Raw genomic sequence first — 17787 nt, forward strand, 5'->3', positions numbered from 1 at the left:
AACTGGAATTTGAAAGAAATTATCTGGTTGTAAAATAGCAGCCCTGTCTGTTATTAATCATTGCAGCTTAGTTCCCCACATGCACAGATCTACAAGGAACTAAATTGCATGTGCTCTGTGCCTTTCCAAATATTTTTTTAAATATATTTTTAAGACACTGTAAGGTATATGTGCAAAGCAACTAGATGTCACTTTAGCAAATTCTGAGGTTTACTTGAGAAGAGGAACCTACAGATTTTGAGAGAAACCAACTGCAGGCTGTCAGTTACATTGGGATCAGCACGTGCCCTGTGTTTTGTTCTTCATCCCTTTCAGATGCTTCTGCCTGTCCCAAGTGAATGTTGTCATACCAGTGCTAAAGGACAGTAAACTGATTGCAGTGCCATGGTTTTAAATTGGCTGCTGGTGTAATGCTAATGACCAACTGACTGATTTTAGAGCTTGGCTCTTCTGCCAGTGAAAGTGAGCCACAGAAGGTGAGATCTCAAGATCTTTTGAGCTCAGGACCATAAGTTACCACCTTGCTTTCTTCTGTTCATCTGCAGCTGTATAGAAATCATGCATTTTTTTCACTTCGCAAACTTAGATTTCACCACAGTTCCTGTTTGCACAGTAGCACCTCTGTGTGATGGGCTAAGATCACTGGTGGCTGGTTCTGATTTAGCTCCATCCTTAAATGCATTTTCTTGCCTCATTGAACAGGCATCCCATTTCTGCCCCAGTTCTAATAGGGCTAATAGGCTAATCTTTTTTCACAGTTTCTTGACTGTTGTCAGGTCAAAACTTAGCTTACACAGTTGATATCTCTATGCATTTTTAGACTTTAAAATGTTTTATTTCTTAAATTTATATATGTTTATATATATTCCCTAATATAGCTACCAAGTTTTCTTTTTGCTGCTGGGATTTAAAGTGCAATCCAAGGAAGTCAGAATTTGAAATAAACAAAGACTTGTAAGAAAAATAAATGATTGGTTGGGTTTTGTTTTTTTTCCTTGGAGGTAGATTTGGGAAGATGAGGGATGCAAGTTTGTACTGTAGTGCCTAACTTACTCCAGCTCCCAGGAGTCAGGTTTTCCAGCAATTATTAGCCCCCAAAGACTGGAAAAGAGAGCAGGCAATAAAATAAGTAAGAAGCAACTTGAAAATACGCTAATGGATGGCAGAGACTCGGAGTCCCTGTGGGGTAGACAGTGGGTTTGCTAGCATTACAGCTCTTTTTATCCGTTTTAAATATTGGATTTCAGTCGCTACAGATGTGTCTCTGAGTGAAGTCTTCAATGGGTGTGCCCGGCTCTTGAAACTGTTGCTAAGCTGAGCCACAGGTGTGTGAAGCAAAGCTGCTCCTTCCCTCTTCCCTTCAGGGCCCGGGACCTTGCCTGCATTCATCCTCTGCCCCACTGTCTCTCTGCCAAGGGGAGCTGCTGGTGTGTTTCTGAAAGCAGGTACTTGATGTGAACAGTGGGGTCATGTTAAAAAGAAGCAAAATATCAATTTGATAGGAAGCAACTTACACAGTTGGCCGTTCTCTTCTGTTTCTTTAATAAGAGGTGAGACTTGAAGTCAGCAATGAATATTTAAACATACTCTGAAGTGGCCAGATGCACTTGTTCTTGGGCTTCTGTCCTGGTCATTTTAAGTCTTTGAAATCTTGCGTTGAATTATAATGGGAGTGGGGGGGAGGGAGGGGAGAACTAGCTCCTTTTTGTTCCTTACTGTTGTTGGCAATAATGAATGGAAGGAATTTAATCCAATGGAAGTAATGAAAGTTAATCCCAGCAATGTGTCTTTGTTATCCAGTTCAAAGAACTATTTTCATGCATCTTATTCACACCATGCCCTCCCTCCCCAGCTGAAGATACTTCAAATGGACTACTTCAGAATGCACATTAATACAGCAGTAACTCTGTCTTGGAAACCATGCTATTGATTATTTAATTTGCTTGCCTGACTAGAGAATTGATCTCTTACTAATCTGAACTTAAAGTGTGGAAAGAATTCCCATCCCACCCTCTTGTTGAATTTTTGTCATGAGCATTTGCTTTAGGAATTTTTAAAGTGCCTTATGTTTTTAAAAGTGTATTTTGCTAGGAATGTATGAATGTAGAGTATCTCTAACAGTATTTCTTTATGAGCTGTAAAACAAATTGCAAACACTAAACCAAAAATGTTATTTCTACAGTTGTCTGTGTATTATTTACCAGTGTCTCGATTCTGATATTGCTGCAAGCAGAGCCCTTGCAGAAGTCTAAACTTTTAAAATTGGGCTATACATGGGGGGGGTGGGGGAACAGGTGAAATTTGACCTGTGCTGTGTAAAACCAAGAGGAGGTGAGACTTCCAAAGGGACTGGTGAGGCTCTTGGCTTTTGGGGCCCACTGGTTGCAGACCAGTGTGTGTTACAGACCAGACTCCATTTTAACTTCATGTATAGTGTTGCAGAGACTTACTCCATAGTTTAAAGAAAAAGAAATATATGGAAGGAAAAAGAAATGCATGAAGAAGAGAAAGCAGTGCCATGGTAAAGTTTTCCAGCAATATGAACAATAGTCATACACTTCTTGAATTGTACGCACTTAACACACTAACTGAAACCTGTAAATGACTTTTTGAATTTTAATTTTCTGATCATGTTAACTGGCTAATGTGTTCCTTTTTCTTGTGTAATCCCATGTTTCCTCCTATGTCCTGAAGAGTTTTTGTGATCTATTGCCAAAATGTTTCTGATCCTGCTGTGCAATTACCAGTTGCCAGTGCAGAAATGTGGTGTGCTGGAAAATGGAACAGTGGGAAACTAGAATTACTTGATACTAACTTCAGCAGAACTATTTCAGAGAGATGGTTCGGCTATATGTGTAATAAAAAAACCTCTCAAATTATGCAGCAGCCTTATTTCATATAACACAAAATGCCAAGGAACAGAGTCACCTTGCCTATAATAACCAGACTGAGAATATTCTTGACTCTCTCTGTTAACTAATTATATATATACTCTTTTCTGTGCCTTCTCTATACCTTTCTTATATTGGGCCATATTAGTCAGTCTAGAGATAGCATGTCTTGAGTGTCTCTTCCCTTTCTGCTCTATGGTGACATAGAGGTCTCAGGTATCAGAAGAGGTCTCAGAGCATATTTTCTTAAGCAGCTGGCTGCAGTCTCCTCTCACCAGTTAGCAGTGGAGAGTTTTGACAAGGATGTTTAGAAGCAGACAAGGTCCTTTTAGGATGGAGGGAAATGTAACCCATTGCTAAGCCCAAGTCCTGCTTCCCGTTTTTTTTGTGGAGTGGTGAGGATGCTGCTCTTCTGCAGTCAGTTCAAGGACTGGTCAACCAGGGAACACCCAGGACCCTTCTCTTTGTCTTGGCTGGGGACTTAACTGGTGGCAGCTCAAAGCTTGCTATCAGACTGGCAAATGATTAATGTATCTTCAGAGTGTTGTCCAAACACCCTGTCTGTAATCCCTTCTTGACTCTGGAAAAAGTTCCTGAAGTCAGTATTGACTAACAAGTTGTATGTTTATCCTAGAAATTACACTTGGCTCAAAGCGTCAAAGCCCTGCAAGGCTGGCTGCCATTTACACATCTCTGAAGGTCATTGCTGATGTGTTGGCAAATGAGTGATTTCACCAAGCTGCATCACTGCTTGTGTAAGGGAACATGACAGACCAGAGGTATTACAAGGTCCTTGCCTGTGCTGAAGAACTGGTAAGTGTTTGAAGGGCAAACAAACCCTTAATCTGGATGGTAGCTTGGGTGGGGGCAGAGGGTTACACTCTCCTAGGCCCTGGAGGACAGGTTGGCACCCTTTACATCACCAAGGACATGAACTTCTACTGCTGGTGAAAGGACCTGTATGAAAGGTATGGAACTGCATTGTTTGGGGGTTGTCCCTGAAAGAGTAAATTTCACCCTCTTAGGGCTTTGAAAATCAGTAGGAAAATGCTGCCGTAGGAAAATGCTATTGTGGAAAAATGGTTTTCTGCAATTTCTGGGCCTCCCAGCTTCCGCAGTTAAAGTGAATTTACACCAGATGTGTGGAACACTGAGTAAACATTGTCCTTTGTGTCAGCCAGTGTTGTGTGGTTGCCCTCCAAAGCCTTGCTTTACAAATACTTCTTCATTAATTCTGGGGAAGGCAGTCTTGTTCCCCAGGAACAACAGCCACATGGTTGATGTAGATGTACTTAATGGATTCTGCCTGTGAGCAAGAGGGCACTGAATAAGTCTTTCCTGAGCTGGCAGAGCATGGGAGTGGGAAGACTGTGAGAGCAGAGCTGGATGTCTTAAGGAAGGGACCTGATATTTCCCTGAACAATATCCCTCTGCTTCAAACATGCTGGGTGCTCTTTTGGAGGTGGGAAAAGTCTGGCCTTTGGAGTATATACATCAGGTTAAGCAGGTCACTGCAGCTCTCCTACCTCCTTGACAGAGGATCCCTCTGAGCCTTTCAGAGCAGTGCTGGTTCCTCGTGTGTTGCCCTGCTCTGGCCTGAACTCAGCCCCCTGGTTGGTAAAACCTCCTCACATGCAGAAGAGGTTGGGGGGAGCAGGGGCTGAACCCCGGGGCTTTGTTTCTGTTGGCCAAAATGTTGCTGAAAGGGACTTGGTGGAAGACTTTAAAACATCCATTTCCATAACCAAACACCCTTTATAATCTAAATCAGACTGGAGTGGTTTGCAGCGATGTTTTTTATCTTCAAATAAGCACTGCAGTGTGATTTCCAAAGTTGGCTTCCCTAATTACTCTCTTCAGATATTCAGAGTTAAATTGCATCTTCGTGCTTGTTTTTCTTTTCTTTCTTTTAAGCAGTTGTGAGTCTTCTACTGAGAGATATAATCATAAAAGGCCTTGCAAAAAAGCCCCATGTGACTGGGCTCGTTGAAACATGTTTTGAAACGGTCCAGGAATGTCTGAAACTTTATGCTGGGCTTTCACAACTTGAAACCTCCATCCATCTGCCTTGCACTTTGAAAACTACTTCGGAGATGACCCTTTGCCATGGTTCATAGGCAAAGCCCACCATGAAAGCCTGGCCACGTGCCCACAGCTCCTCCCTGATCCCATGCACAGCCCTCCAAACATCCTGCCTGAAAACAATATGCTTCTATGGAAGCATATTTTGCTTGGTGTGTGTGTGTGTGTAGGGGAGAAGTGTGGCCTTAGGAGGCAAAAATTTCCCTTGATCAAATGCTGCCAGCTGGCATATTCCAGGTGTGTCATGGTAGCAGGTATTTTCATCCCTGCAGTGGGTATTTTCATTCTTTCGCTCTGAGGTTTCTGACTATGGGCCACAAGGAAGAAATCTGGTGGAGCATGTCCAAGAGCATCTCATTTGCTTCCTCACCTCTTGATAAAGGGCTGTGAGCATCTTGCCCTATTCATGTGGAATTCAAAAGTACGTGTCTGCTCTGGCTTATTGATATAAATTTGGCCTGTGTTAAGAGTGGCTGGTAAAGCTCTGGTGGGGTGTATTCCTTCTCCTGTGTTCCCCACTTCAAGCATGGGATTGTGGCTGGTGAATTCCCCCCAGGAAAGAGGGCAAAGGCAGGCAGGGTGTCTCCCGGGGCCAGCATGTTCCTGTGGTAAGGAGAAGCCTGAGCTTGTGCTTGTTTACCTGCCCCAGCTGCAGGTAAATGTCCCCCTGCAATGCTGTTTGCACAGCAGCAGGGGATTAGCAGGGGTTGTCTTCCAGCAACAGCAATGAAAACTGCATGTGCAAGGGGAGGGAGATTTGCTGTAAGTAATGCTGACGGCGTGGGTGGCTGTCCCAAAAAAGAAGCTCTCTTGAGAGCTGCCCAGGCTGCTAGTGAGGGTGTCAAAAGCCCACACCCCTACGTGGTCTCAGGGAGACACAGCCCTGGCTGAGCAGTGCACACAAAAATTCTCATCTGAGGTGCCTCCTAGGCTTGGGAAAGGGCAGGTGCCCATTCTGCAGTTGAGCTTTTGCATCTAAAAGGTGATTTCTTTCAAAGAAAGAGGTTCCCCAGCAGCTGCAACCTTTCCTCTGGGTTGTCTCAGGGGCTCTAACCCCCCCCCACCCCCCAGGGTCATGGATCTAACCCTCCAAGATGACTTCCTTTGGTAAGTGTCTTGAAAACATGGTAAAAATGTCACTGCTGTGTCATGCTAAGTTACTTAAGTTTCCTGGCTGTTCCTATTGCCACTGAAGGATCACAGACATCAGGATAATTCCTCAAACCCAACATCAGCTTCTAAACTGAGGGTCTTCTGGTAGAGAACACTTTCCACCATTCGTGGTGATTACAATGCAAAGTGGTGATCTGTGGGTTATTGTGGGGTTTGAAGGTGGCTTCTGTAACAGGGGAGCAAGGAGGGAGCACCCTCTTCAGTGGAGTTTTCTGTACTCAAGTGTCTCTACAGACAAGCTGGAGCTCTTCAACAAATTTATGAAATATTCCTCCAATATTGCCCTAGAGATCTTGAGTGCCTAGTAAGACCAAGTCTCATCTGATGGTTTTTTTAGAACCACCACAGTGTTGTCCCCAGGTTTTTGGGACAAAAGTGAAGTCTAGGGATAGATACTTCGACACAACAAAACAAGGTATATCTGCTGTGGTCTGACATTACTTTGAAAGCAATGGTGGTGTGATATAGGGCCTACTGATAGAAACAGAATATGCTTCATGATATGTAAAAGGTAATAGATGTTGCTTTTTCCATGGATAAGGATGTAGCAAGTTAGAAATGTGCCTTAATAAACTTCTAATTAACACTGATCATATTAGTGCACTGACAGATGAATCCTCCAGTAATATCTGGGATGAGGAGGAGGTTCATGGTTACCACAGCCAAGCAAATCTGTAAGAAGATGACTGGTTCATCACCAATGGAAAACCTTTTCATTCTTCCAAAGGCTCTCCACGCAACTGGAATGGTTGTGGTCCAGGTCTGGGGCAACCACAGGAAGTAGGCATGGGTCTGCGGTAACTTTGTTCATGAAGTGCATTAATTCCTGAAGCCAAGAGTACTTGCCTGGCAACAGAAAGGCTGAAAAGACTGATCCAGTCATCTTTTGCTACTGCTCCAGGTGCCAGGATAATGTATTTCCTCAAACCCGCTTCCCAGAAACACCCTTGGTTTTAACTAACCATTGGAGAAGCAGAGTTGGTGTTTTATGAGAAGATGTTTAATGCTGGCACTCCTAGCTGAAGTGATAAAAAAATGTCCTCCATTGCCCATGTTCTCTCCTCGTTGTAACTTGTCTGAACAACACAGATCTGAGAGGTTTCCACCTGACTGCTGGATTGTGTGTGGCAACCCAACTATTTTAGTAGTGACTTTTTCTTCTCCTCTCCCCTTTCCTTTTACAGAAACAACCTTTTCAAGCTTGAAAGTCATGAAGTTTTTTCATCATTCTCCAAGGTGAAAAAAGCTGACAAATGTCTTCATGATCTTCTATTCAGTAATAAGTGTCTTTTCTGTGCAAATGTAATTGGTAAACATCTAGTTATAAACTTTTTCAAAGGCATTCTTTTTTTTAAGAGAAGAAAGGTGTGTTTCTTTAAAGCAGCCCATGATGAATGGCTTTCAAAGCCTTCAGAGAGACTGAAGAGCTCACAACATCAGGGCTGGTGAGTGTTGCTCTATGAAGTCTGTGATTATAATGCTTCTAAATGAAAGCAAGCAAGAAGTGTTGTGGGTTGTAAAATACTTTCCCATCTCAGTTTCTAATTGTTGGGATAAAGCCATCTGCAGTCACTGCTGTGAGTTCCTAAGTAGCAACAAAGCCATTGAGCTTATTTATAGAAGTGCTTCAAAGATTGGTTAAAATTCTGTGATAGGGATCTGTGATTTTTGAGGTACAGGGTCTTGACTCAAAACTAAATTTAAAGACACAGAAAATCTATTGTATGACTTGTATTTTAGATGTAAAAACTGAGCACGTTTAGATCAATGCTCATGAAGGCTAAGATGTTCTTAAATGTTTGTAAAATCAAGAGTTGAGCACCCACTGAGAGCTGCTGCAATGCTGCATTTGATGCTGCTCTCAAAATGTGTTTGTGCCAGCTATTTCTAAGAGTAAGGAACAACTGTTTCTCTGCATGCCAGGCTTGCACCTGCTGTACATGTTCCTGTTCCCCTTTCTCTGTTACCTTCAGCTGACAAACTCCTGGCTTTATAGAAACACTGTGGCCTGTTTTGAAGTATGCACCTTAAAACTGGTAGCATCTGATGTCATTCAGCCACTGTTACGCAAGCCCTAAAGCTCGACCAATTCTTTCTGCAGGATGTGCTTGTTCTCCCCACCGTGTATGTTCATTGTCCAACACCTCAGGTTGATGCCAAAAGTGAATATTCTGGGTGTGAAGGAACTCCACAGCAACCCTCCCTTCAGCTGTCTTTCCCTCTCCATGCAACTCACTGCCCTTTGGACATGCTGGTCTCCTCCTGGCTTGGCAGGTTTCTTAGAAACATTTGCTGCCAGGGGCATGTGGCAGTTCCTTTGAAGAGATTACTTCTCTGTTCACCTTACCACCTGCCCCATTTCCTTCCTTGAAATCAAGTTTACTTATTTAATTCTGATGTTACAGGTATCAAAACATAGCTGGTAGTGGCTCCCACTTCCTGACCATGTTCCATCACTCTGCCTTTATCTCTGAAGTCATCAGTGCTGTCCTTCTGAAAGTCAAGGGTTTGCATTGATATAGCAGAGTGATTCACCTTTTCAGCCCCACTGGTCTGTGTTTACTCCCATTTGCCTCCACACAGCACCCCTTTCTTGTCTTGTTGCTTTATCTTTTTGCATAAGGATTTTTCCATTTTCATACTCCTTTTCACTTCCATTCCTCATGCTGCTGTCCCTTCTCTGGCAGCCTGCACATATGTCCCCTCTGCCCAGGATCCCCAACCCCGTGGATGTGCTTTTTTAGAGCTCTTGTGCAAGTGCAACCAGTGGCCTTTCTTCCTTCTGTCCTTACTTCTTCTTGCCTTCTCTTCTTCCTCCTGGTGAAGCCAGAAACACCTTTTTCCACCACTGGCCCCCAGCACTCTATAGTTGTCCCCATGTGGATGGTCTCTGTTCCAGGGTAGCCAATCAAGATGGATGGTGGAGACCTCCTCATCCAACATGCTCCCACCAGCCTCAGGAACAAACACTGAGTGATAACAACTCACACCAACACTCCACGTGTGCTCCACGTGGTTCTCACACTCAGACTGAAGTCTTTGTCTCCAAGCGCTGCCACAAGCAAGGGTTTTCCTTGACTGTGAGGAATGGGAAACAGGGATGTGTGGTCCTTGCCTGTCAGCAAAGGGCTTAGCAGCCAGAGAGATTCATTCCAGCTCTCTGCTGTGACAAGAAACCACCTTACAAGGCAGGTAGTGGCTTGTCTTTCCAACTCTTACAAGGAAAAATGCTTCAGCTGTGACAGCTAGAGCCAGAAACAAGGGATGCTTCTGCTGTGCACTGCATGTGCATTGGATCTGCATTAATGGAAAGGGGTTTGTTATTGGTTTTATTCTCTATTGTTAGAAAGAAAAAGGTCTTCACTCTGCCAGGTAGAAGAAAGGACATGGTGAGTAACTGAGGTGAGTGTGACCTCATGAGTAGTCACAAACTTCCACAACTGAAGGAACCTATCATTTAGCAGCTGTGATTTAGCAGATGGGCACAGCTGAAACTCAGCTCTACTGCAGATTTACTTTATTGTTTCACTGTCAAATCCTTAAGAGTCTGGGATACCTCCCAGGAGACCACTAATCACTGCTGGGCTTGGGTGTTGCTGGCAGCACCAAGTGAACCTTAAAAGGTTTCATGGTTCAGATTAGCATCAAAGAGGCTGAATGCTTCCCCTGGGTTCCAGGTCATGCTAAACCTTTAATAAAAATCCTACACTGAGACTTGTTATGAAAGGAAAGATCAGGGAGGCTTATTGACAACATCTGACCTTACAACATTAGCTGAACTCCTAGTATCCTGTGTCAACATGCACTTCAGCTTGGGCAAACCTCAGCTGGTCTCTCAGGAGCTCAGTCCTCTGAAGTCTCTTCTGCAGAGTGGCACCCAGGCATTTCACTGAAGCTTGGAGGACATGAGTCAGAAAGGAGGACATGTCCAGAAATGGGGACCAATGAAAACCAAGTTTCCAATGGAAAATACAAATAGAAAAAAAAAAAGAGCTGTTTGGTTCTTTGGGTTTTTTACACCCATGTGTGCCATATAATGGTAAAGAAAATGTCATTCTGTGGGCATCTCAGTCGAGGGTGCCCTCTCTGCAACCAGCAGAATCTTTGGTTTTCCATAAGATGTGATTATGTGAGAGGGACTCTCTGGTGTCTAGTTAAAGCTGTGCACATGTTCCTTCTCACATGAGTGGAAGAGGGAACAATTCACCAGGTTTCTCTCTCTCCATCCAGCTACTAGATCTCATAGAAACTTAATAGCTTTGACACTCCCAGCTCACTGTTAAATTTTCTGCAGTTTACTAGGTGGTTTAAAAATTGTTGTTGAAGAGAAAATGCTGGACAAAGACTTGCACTGAATAAAACTCATTCCCTTAGGTATCACTAAAAATGGGGAAGGTTGTATTTGGTTGGAGAGGAGCTTAACAAAGATGAGGCAATGATTTGTCTCAGAGTCCTGGGACCAAATCATTCTGAACATCCTTGTTTGCCAGAGCCATAGAGGTTCTTGGTGCCTCCCTCCACCAGATATCTTGGTGACAGCCTCCCCTGGTTCACTAACACAGAGGTTACACCTTACTGTGTAGGGTCAGTCTGCTGCTTTCTCAGACACTCTACCCTGTCTCCCTTTTCCTTGGCAAAATACCTAATTAATAAACTAATGTTTTCCTCTTTATGCCATCCCCCCAAAGTAGGAATTATTAGAAAGCATGTGGAAACCACCTTGAGAGGACAAGGGGAAATGGCTTAAAACTTGAAGAGAGGAGATTTAGGTTAGACAGCAGGAAGAAATTCTTGAATTTGAGGTTGGTGAGGCACTGGCACAGGTTGCCCAGGGGTGCTGTGGCTGCCCCCTCCCTGGAAGTGTTCAAGGCCAGGTTGGATGGGGCTTTGAGCAACCTGGTCTGGTGGGAGGTGTCCCTGCCCTGGCAGGGAGATTTTAACTAGATGATCTTTAAGGTGCCTTCCAACCCTAGGCAGTCTATGATTCTATGATTATGAAAGGTTGGCAACATCTCTCCCACATGCAAGGAGGATTTTCTCCATGCAGCTTCCCTGCTGCCATGGCAGATCCAGTCCCCCTGTACTCCCTCTGCAGGCAGGCTGATCCCCATCCAGTGTGGCTGCCAATAGGGTGCAGAAAGTCTTCACAAAGAGTTTTAACACCCCATCATTCTGCTTAATGGGTGGTGGACTAAGGATAGAGGGAGAGTTCAAGTGCAGCTGCCTTGGCACTGGCAGCCACCACCCGCTGATTTCTCACAGGAAATTGGCCAAATGGTGGCTGAAAGGAGGTCACATCTCAGGCCCGAGCCTCCTGTGACTTTCTGACCCCCTGTCAGGTGGATCTTGGATTAGCCTTATTTTACATAAGAGACAGGCAGAGTGAGTAGGGTGTTGCTAGCAAACCAGTTTTCACAGGTGGGAGTAAGCTTCAGTTCTGAGCAAGCTGGAAACCACGTTGGAGCTGATGTTCCTGACTTAGATGAGTTCAAAGTGCTATGTTTTTTTGCTTACAAGGGAATGTGGGTCTCACGCCATTAGCAGTCACTTCAACCATATTCTCAAAGTCTTTCCTCAGATTCCTTTGGCTCCCCAGACTTTTTCCATTCCTGTTCTCACCTGAGTCACTCCTAAGATCTTGGCTTGTCTACCAAGCAGCAGTGCTGTCCACATAAACCATACAAAGATTGTATGTTTTTTCTGAGGAATTATTTCAAATGTAGGAAGAACTGTTTTATTTGTTCCTTGCCCTGGATGGAGCAGCACCAGCTGGCCCAATAATTTTATGTGCAGGAGCTAGTTACAAAGTCATTCTGATGCAGTTCACAGAACCATATTTAAAAAAGGGAGTGTGACAAGGTCCATACTTCCATATTCAGCTGCACCTAACTGTTCCTGTCAGGGGTTTGACCATCTGAATGGACAGTCTTCCAGCATATATTGAGAGGAATGAAGCAAGCAGTGGAGAACATCCCCAAGTGCAGCTCTTTGGCTCCATTTGCAAGAGCGGCTCGCACATGTCCCCAGTTGCCCTAACAAGGCAAGCAATTACAATGGGCAGCTTTCATTAAGGAGAATGAAGAGGAGTTAAGGAGAGACAGTTTAGGAAGGATCACAAAGCCAACAGGATGGTGTGGGAATAATGAGAGATTATTCAAGATTTCAGATTGGTGCTATGGGGTGGCCTATCTGAAGCTCAGTCCCCAGTCTCATGGCCTGGAAATGGGTTGGAAGAGGCAGGACATTTTTAACAAATCCTGCATTGAGAATTTTCAAGTGGACGAAAGCTTCAACAATTTTAAAGCAAGGGACCAAGCATCAATTGTGTATGTGTGAAATGAAGAAAATAATCACTTAGTCAAATTCCAGAATAAACAACTTTGTCACCAAGAAGAAAAAGTGGAGTAAGTCTTAGTTACAAGAATAAATTGGATTAAACTGTTATTGCCTAAGTGTGGCCAAACGCTTCCTTCAACAGAGATGTTATAACTGTCAGCTACTACATGCTGAGAAAGGAGATAGCAAGGGAAAGAGATAAGGGTGGTGCTTTATGTTAATTGCAACATTACCTGTTTTAGAATGAGAGGTAACTCGAAGCAGACTGTATGCAGATCAAGGTGCTAATTAGTAAAGCCCAAGAGGGAGTACTCTGTGCACGCCTGTGTGTATAACTGAGTTTCTCATCAAACAAGGCCCAAGATGGATGTCTCTCTGCAGGCTTATTTGCAATGTGTGAAAAGAAAACTGCATTTGCATAGAGAATTTAATTCTAGGACACATCTGTGGAGACTGCCTGCAGGCCACAGCCAAGTCTCATGAGAGTTTCTAAGTGTGCTGGATGATTATTTCCCAGAGGAGGATCCAGCACATGCTGTCTCCTTTTCAGATGTCATGGTCCTGATGAATGGTAAAGATGAATTTGCTGCTGAGCTACCAGCAGTTAGTTGTATCACTGCAGTCAATATGAGCAAAGTCAGGTCAGTTGTAATTATTCATAGAATCATAGAATCATAGAATCATAGAATCATAGAATTGGCTGGGTTGGAAGGGACCTCAGAGATCATCGAGTCCAACCCTTGAACCACCGTTGCGGTTGCTAGACCATGGCACTGAGTGCCACATCCAGTCTCTTTTTAAATATCTCCAGGGACGGAGAATCCACCACTTCAGTGGGCAGCCCATTCCAATGACGGATCACTCTTTCCGTAAAGAAATTCTTTCTAATATCTAACCTAAACTTCCCCTGGCACAACTTAAGTCCATGCCCTCTTGTCTTGTTGAAAGTCGTTTGGTAAAAGAGCCCAACCCCCACCTGGCTACACCCTCCTTTCAGGGAGTTGTAGAGAGCGATGAGGTCTCCCCTGAGCCGCCTCTTCTTTAGGCTGAACAACCCCAGTTCTCTCAGCCTCTCCTCGTAGGGTCTATGCTCGAGTCCCTTCACCAGCCTGGTTGCCCTCCTTTGGACCTGCTCCAGGACCTCGATATCCTTCCTGAACTGGGGGGCCCAGAACTGGACACAGTACTCAAGGTGTGGCCTCACGAGGGCTGAGTACAGGGGCAGAATCACTTCCTTGGACCTGCTGACAATGCTGTTCCGGATACAGGCCAGGATGCCATTGGCTTTCTTGGCCACCTGGGCACACTGCTGGCTCATGTTCAGCTTCTTGTCGATCCAGACTCCCAGGTCCTTTTCTGCCTGGCTGCTCTCCAGCCACTCTGTCCCCAGCCTGTAGCGCTGCATGGGGTTGTTGTGGCCAAAGTGCAGGACCCGGCACTTGGCCGTGTTAAACCTCATCCCGTTGGAATCAGCCCAACTCTCCAGTCTGTCCAGGTCCCTCTGCAGAGCCCTCCTGCCTTCTAGTTGATCAACACTCCCCCCAGCTTAGTGTCGTCTGCGAATTTGCTGATGATGGACTCAATCCCCTCATCTAAATCATCAATGAAGATGTTGAACAGAACTGGGCCCAACACTGATCCCTGGGGGACACCACTAGTGACCGGCTGCCAACTGGATGCAGCCCCGTTCACCACCACTCTCTGGGCCCGGCCCTCCAGCCAGTTCCTAACCCAGCACAGGGTGCTACTGTCCAAGCTGCGGGCTGACAGTTTTTTCAGGAGGATGCTGTGGGAGACGGTGTCAAAGGCTTTGCTGAAGTCCAGGTAGACCACATCCACAGCCCTCCCCTCATCCACCAGTCGGGTCACCTGATCATAAAAGGAGATCAGGTTGGTCAGGCATGACCTGCCCTTTCTAAAACCGTGCTGGCTGGGTCTGATCCCTTGCCCATCCTGCAGGTGCTGTGTGATTGCACTGAGGATGATCTGTTCCATGACCCTGCCAGGCACTGAGGTCAGGCTGACGGGCCTGTAGTTTCCTGGGTCCTCTTTCCGGCCCTTTTTGTGGATTGGCGTGACATTCGCCAATTTCCAATCATCTGGGATGTCCCCAGTGAGCCAGGACTGTTGGTAGATGATAGCGAGAGGCTTGGCGAGCTCTTCTGCCAGCTCCTTCATTACCCTTGGGTGGATATATTCATATAGGAATTTGAATTTTCAAAGAGGCTGCTTTTCCCCCAAACTGGATAAAATACAAATTGCAGTTTGTCCTGAAGAAGAATGAAAAAAAATTAGTGAAATTTGACTAAAAAGTGAGTTACTTCAGCGTTTAGCAGCTGACCAAAAGCCAAAGTTAAAATAGAGGCCAGTTTTGTTGTTGCTCATCCTGGTTGAATGTGAACTCTTGAGGATAACGCGTATATCTTAAATGACCTGAAACCCTGCTACTTGCCAGACTCTAGAAGAGAGATGTTACTGCTAACAAGCACGGGGTCTCATTCCACAGAAATCCTCTCAAGGCCCATATTTTTTGACATCAAACTTGAAGTAAATTGTTGTTGTATGCATATTGGTGCAAATAACATGAGCTATACCTCCAAAAGGAGGTGCTGTATCTTGGGCAGCCACAACTTCCAAGAAGGGTCCAGCAGACATAAAGTGTAAATTGCTCCCTGCAGGGAGGAAGGATGAATGAAGTGTTGAGGTTGAAGAGCAGGAGGAGCACTGAAGAGCTGTGAACAGGTGGTTTATTTGACTTCTGGGGCAGTATAGTGATAGACACTGAACCCCCTGGGTAGCTTTGGTAAGTGTTTCAACAAGATGTTTAAAAAGAGCAGAGGTTGAGCCCAAGCCAAGATGTGGGAAAGAGATGGAGAAAAATACATCCTGTCTCCTGTGGCAATTTCAGCTAAGTCCAGCTTCTGCTTTCCCTTCCTAGGACCCAGCCTTGGCCTAAGCCAATGCTGCTGCTGGGGTCCAGTTACACCCTGGTGTGAAGCAACCTGGTCCAAACATGGGCTTACTTACATGCTCTGTAGGCACAGCTTGATCCTTTGAGATGAAAGGGGCCTGCAGAGATTATAAGAGTTTATAAATACCTGCAGAGATTATAAGGCAACTCACTCTAAAAACTGTGGACTTTCTGCTCTCACCTTTGCCTCTCTGGATCCCTGTTCCTGCTTGTCCAGCAGCACAAAGCCTTCCTCAGTGAGTACCTGTAGATACAAAGCACCTTGGCATTTTGCTGGAGTCCCTAAGATCCTGGCTGCAGCTGTGTGCCTTTCAAAAATGTCAAGTGACAACCAGAGGGACACTCAAGCCCTCAGAGGGCTGAAGATCTGACCAAGATGAGGTGCTTCTGCTGGGTGAGGAATGAGAGGCAATGCACGTGCACACATTTGTGGCAGTGGCTGTGGAAATATCAGTAACCCCAGAGCTTTGATTTTTTTTTTTTTTTGGTAGATCTAAACTTAGGACCAAAACCAAAGCACACACAAAGCAGCAATTTCTTACTATCATGGTTTACAGGGAAATTAATAAGAAGCACGAGTCAATAGGGCAACATGAGCACTTTCTGTTAGCATTGGGAGGAACCAGAAATAAGGCACCCAGCTCTTGCTTCTGTGTGAGCAGTCAGGTTCCCACTCTCCTCTCTCCCTGCTGTGAGGGATCCAGTCTAAAAGAGATCAGATTTTCTGAGATATTGAGATATGGGAGACCTTCGTCACAGTCACTGTAAAGTGCAGGAGTTTTGCAAACCAAAGTGCCACCTCCAATGCCAAAATACAGAAATAATCCATGTCAGGGCCTCCAGCTTTCAGAACCCTGGCGACCAGGGCTGGACCTCAGTTTCTCTAGGCTTTCCAAAGGGGCTTTTTCATTCTCTTTTTGACATGGCAGTAAGAAGGCTCCTAGTTCCTTCACTTGCTCCAGACATGACCCTCAGCCCCATCAGCAGGTCCAGGACTGACCCCTGACAAATCTGCCTTTGTTGCCTATCAGTGACCAAGCTGGAAAATGTTTTCCAGAGGGTAGTGTGTTAGACTGCCTGGATGAGGGCACATCTCTCTCTTTTCATTGGAAGAGGGAGTAGAGTGGTCCTACTGCAGCTTCCCCACTTTCTCATCTGGGATGCCAGTCAGATCTAGCAAAAAGGGGTGTGAGCTGCTGCCAGAACCTGTGGCCACACAGCGGATGCTTTTACCAGGCTGTGGAACTTGCGGGTCTGTGTGTTTGGCACCGTGTGCCTAACGGGGTTGTACAAGACTCTATCCTCCTGTTCAAACCAAGGCTGCATCTGGTCCGTGGCTCAGTGGGTTTGGGAGTGAGCAGGAGTGGAAAATTAACACTGTTCATTCTGAGGCCTGGCAGATAATGAGGTAAACAGAAGTGTCTACAGAGAGAAAACCAGCATGACCATATGCCTTTCTGCCAACAATCCTTTCCAGTAGCACCTGGCACTTTGTTGCGGGCTGAGAGAGCAAGTTTGGTGTTTGGCAGGAGAGGAGGAGAGCTTTTGGCTTTCAGAGCTGGGGAAGAAAATCCGGTAAAACTGAGTGGATGTCATGCAGGGAGAGAGCAAGAAGTTAATGAGGGGCATCAGGGCTCTGGGAGGCGGGACAGGGAAACGGGTGGGATGGGGATGCTGAGAGAGATGGTGGGTCTGTCCACATGACACACGCAGACATACCTGTTGCAGTAGTCACGTTGGCTACCACTAGCCATAGGGCTGCACAAGCAGGTCACAGAGAGCAAGGCTGGCCGCCCTCGTGTTTACTCACCTCCTCCGGCCGGTTTTGCCACAAAAGAGGGATTTTTGTGCTGCCTCAGCTGCCGGCAGCGCCCGAGAGAGTCGGCTTATTACCGCGCCGGCCGCGTCCCCACCTGCAGCAGTGGGGCCGGGACAGGAGATGGGCACAACCACGGGACAGCGGGACCGACTGTGGGGATAACGGGATGCGGCGTCAGAGTCAGGTCAGACGGGGCCGGAGGGGCGGCGGGCTGTGCACGGCGGGGAGGGGGTGTTTTTGGAGAGAGGGTGTCAGTGCTGCTGCGGTATGAAGCAAGCGTGATGAAACCCCCGGGGGGAGAAGGCGGCTGGCGTGAACCAGGGTCCCAGTCCCGACCCCCGTATTTTCTCCCCTGCTGAAAAGATTTTGTCCCCGGGTCAGACGAAGCCAGAGCCCCACCGGGCCAGGCGGGGAGGAGCGCGACCGCCCCAGCCCCTCCCAGCCGCCCGCCCCCGTCGGGCCGGGCCAAGCCGAGCCGTGCCGGGCTCCCTCCGCGTTCCCGGGCGGCGGGGGGC

Source organism: Calypte anna, chromosome 1 (assembly GCF_003957555.1).
Source record: "Calypte anna isolate BGI_N300 chromosome 1, bCalAnn1_v1.p, whole genome shotgun sequence".
NCBI lineage: Eukaryota > Metazoa > Chordata > Aves > Apodiformes > Trochilidae > Calypte > Calypte anna.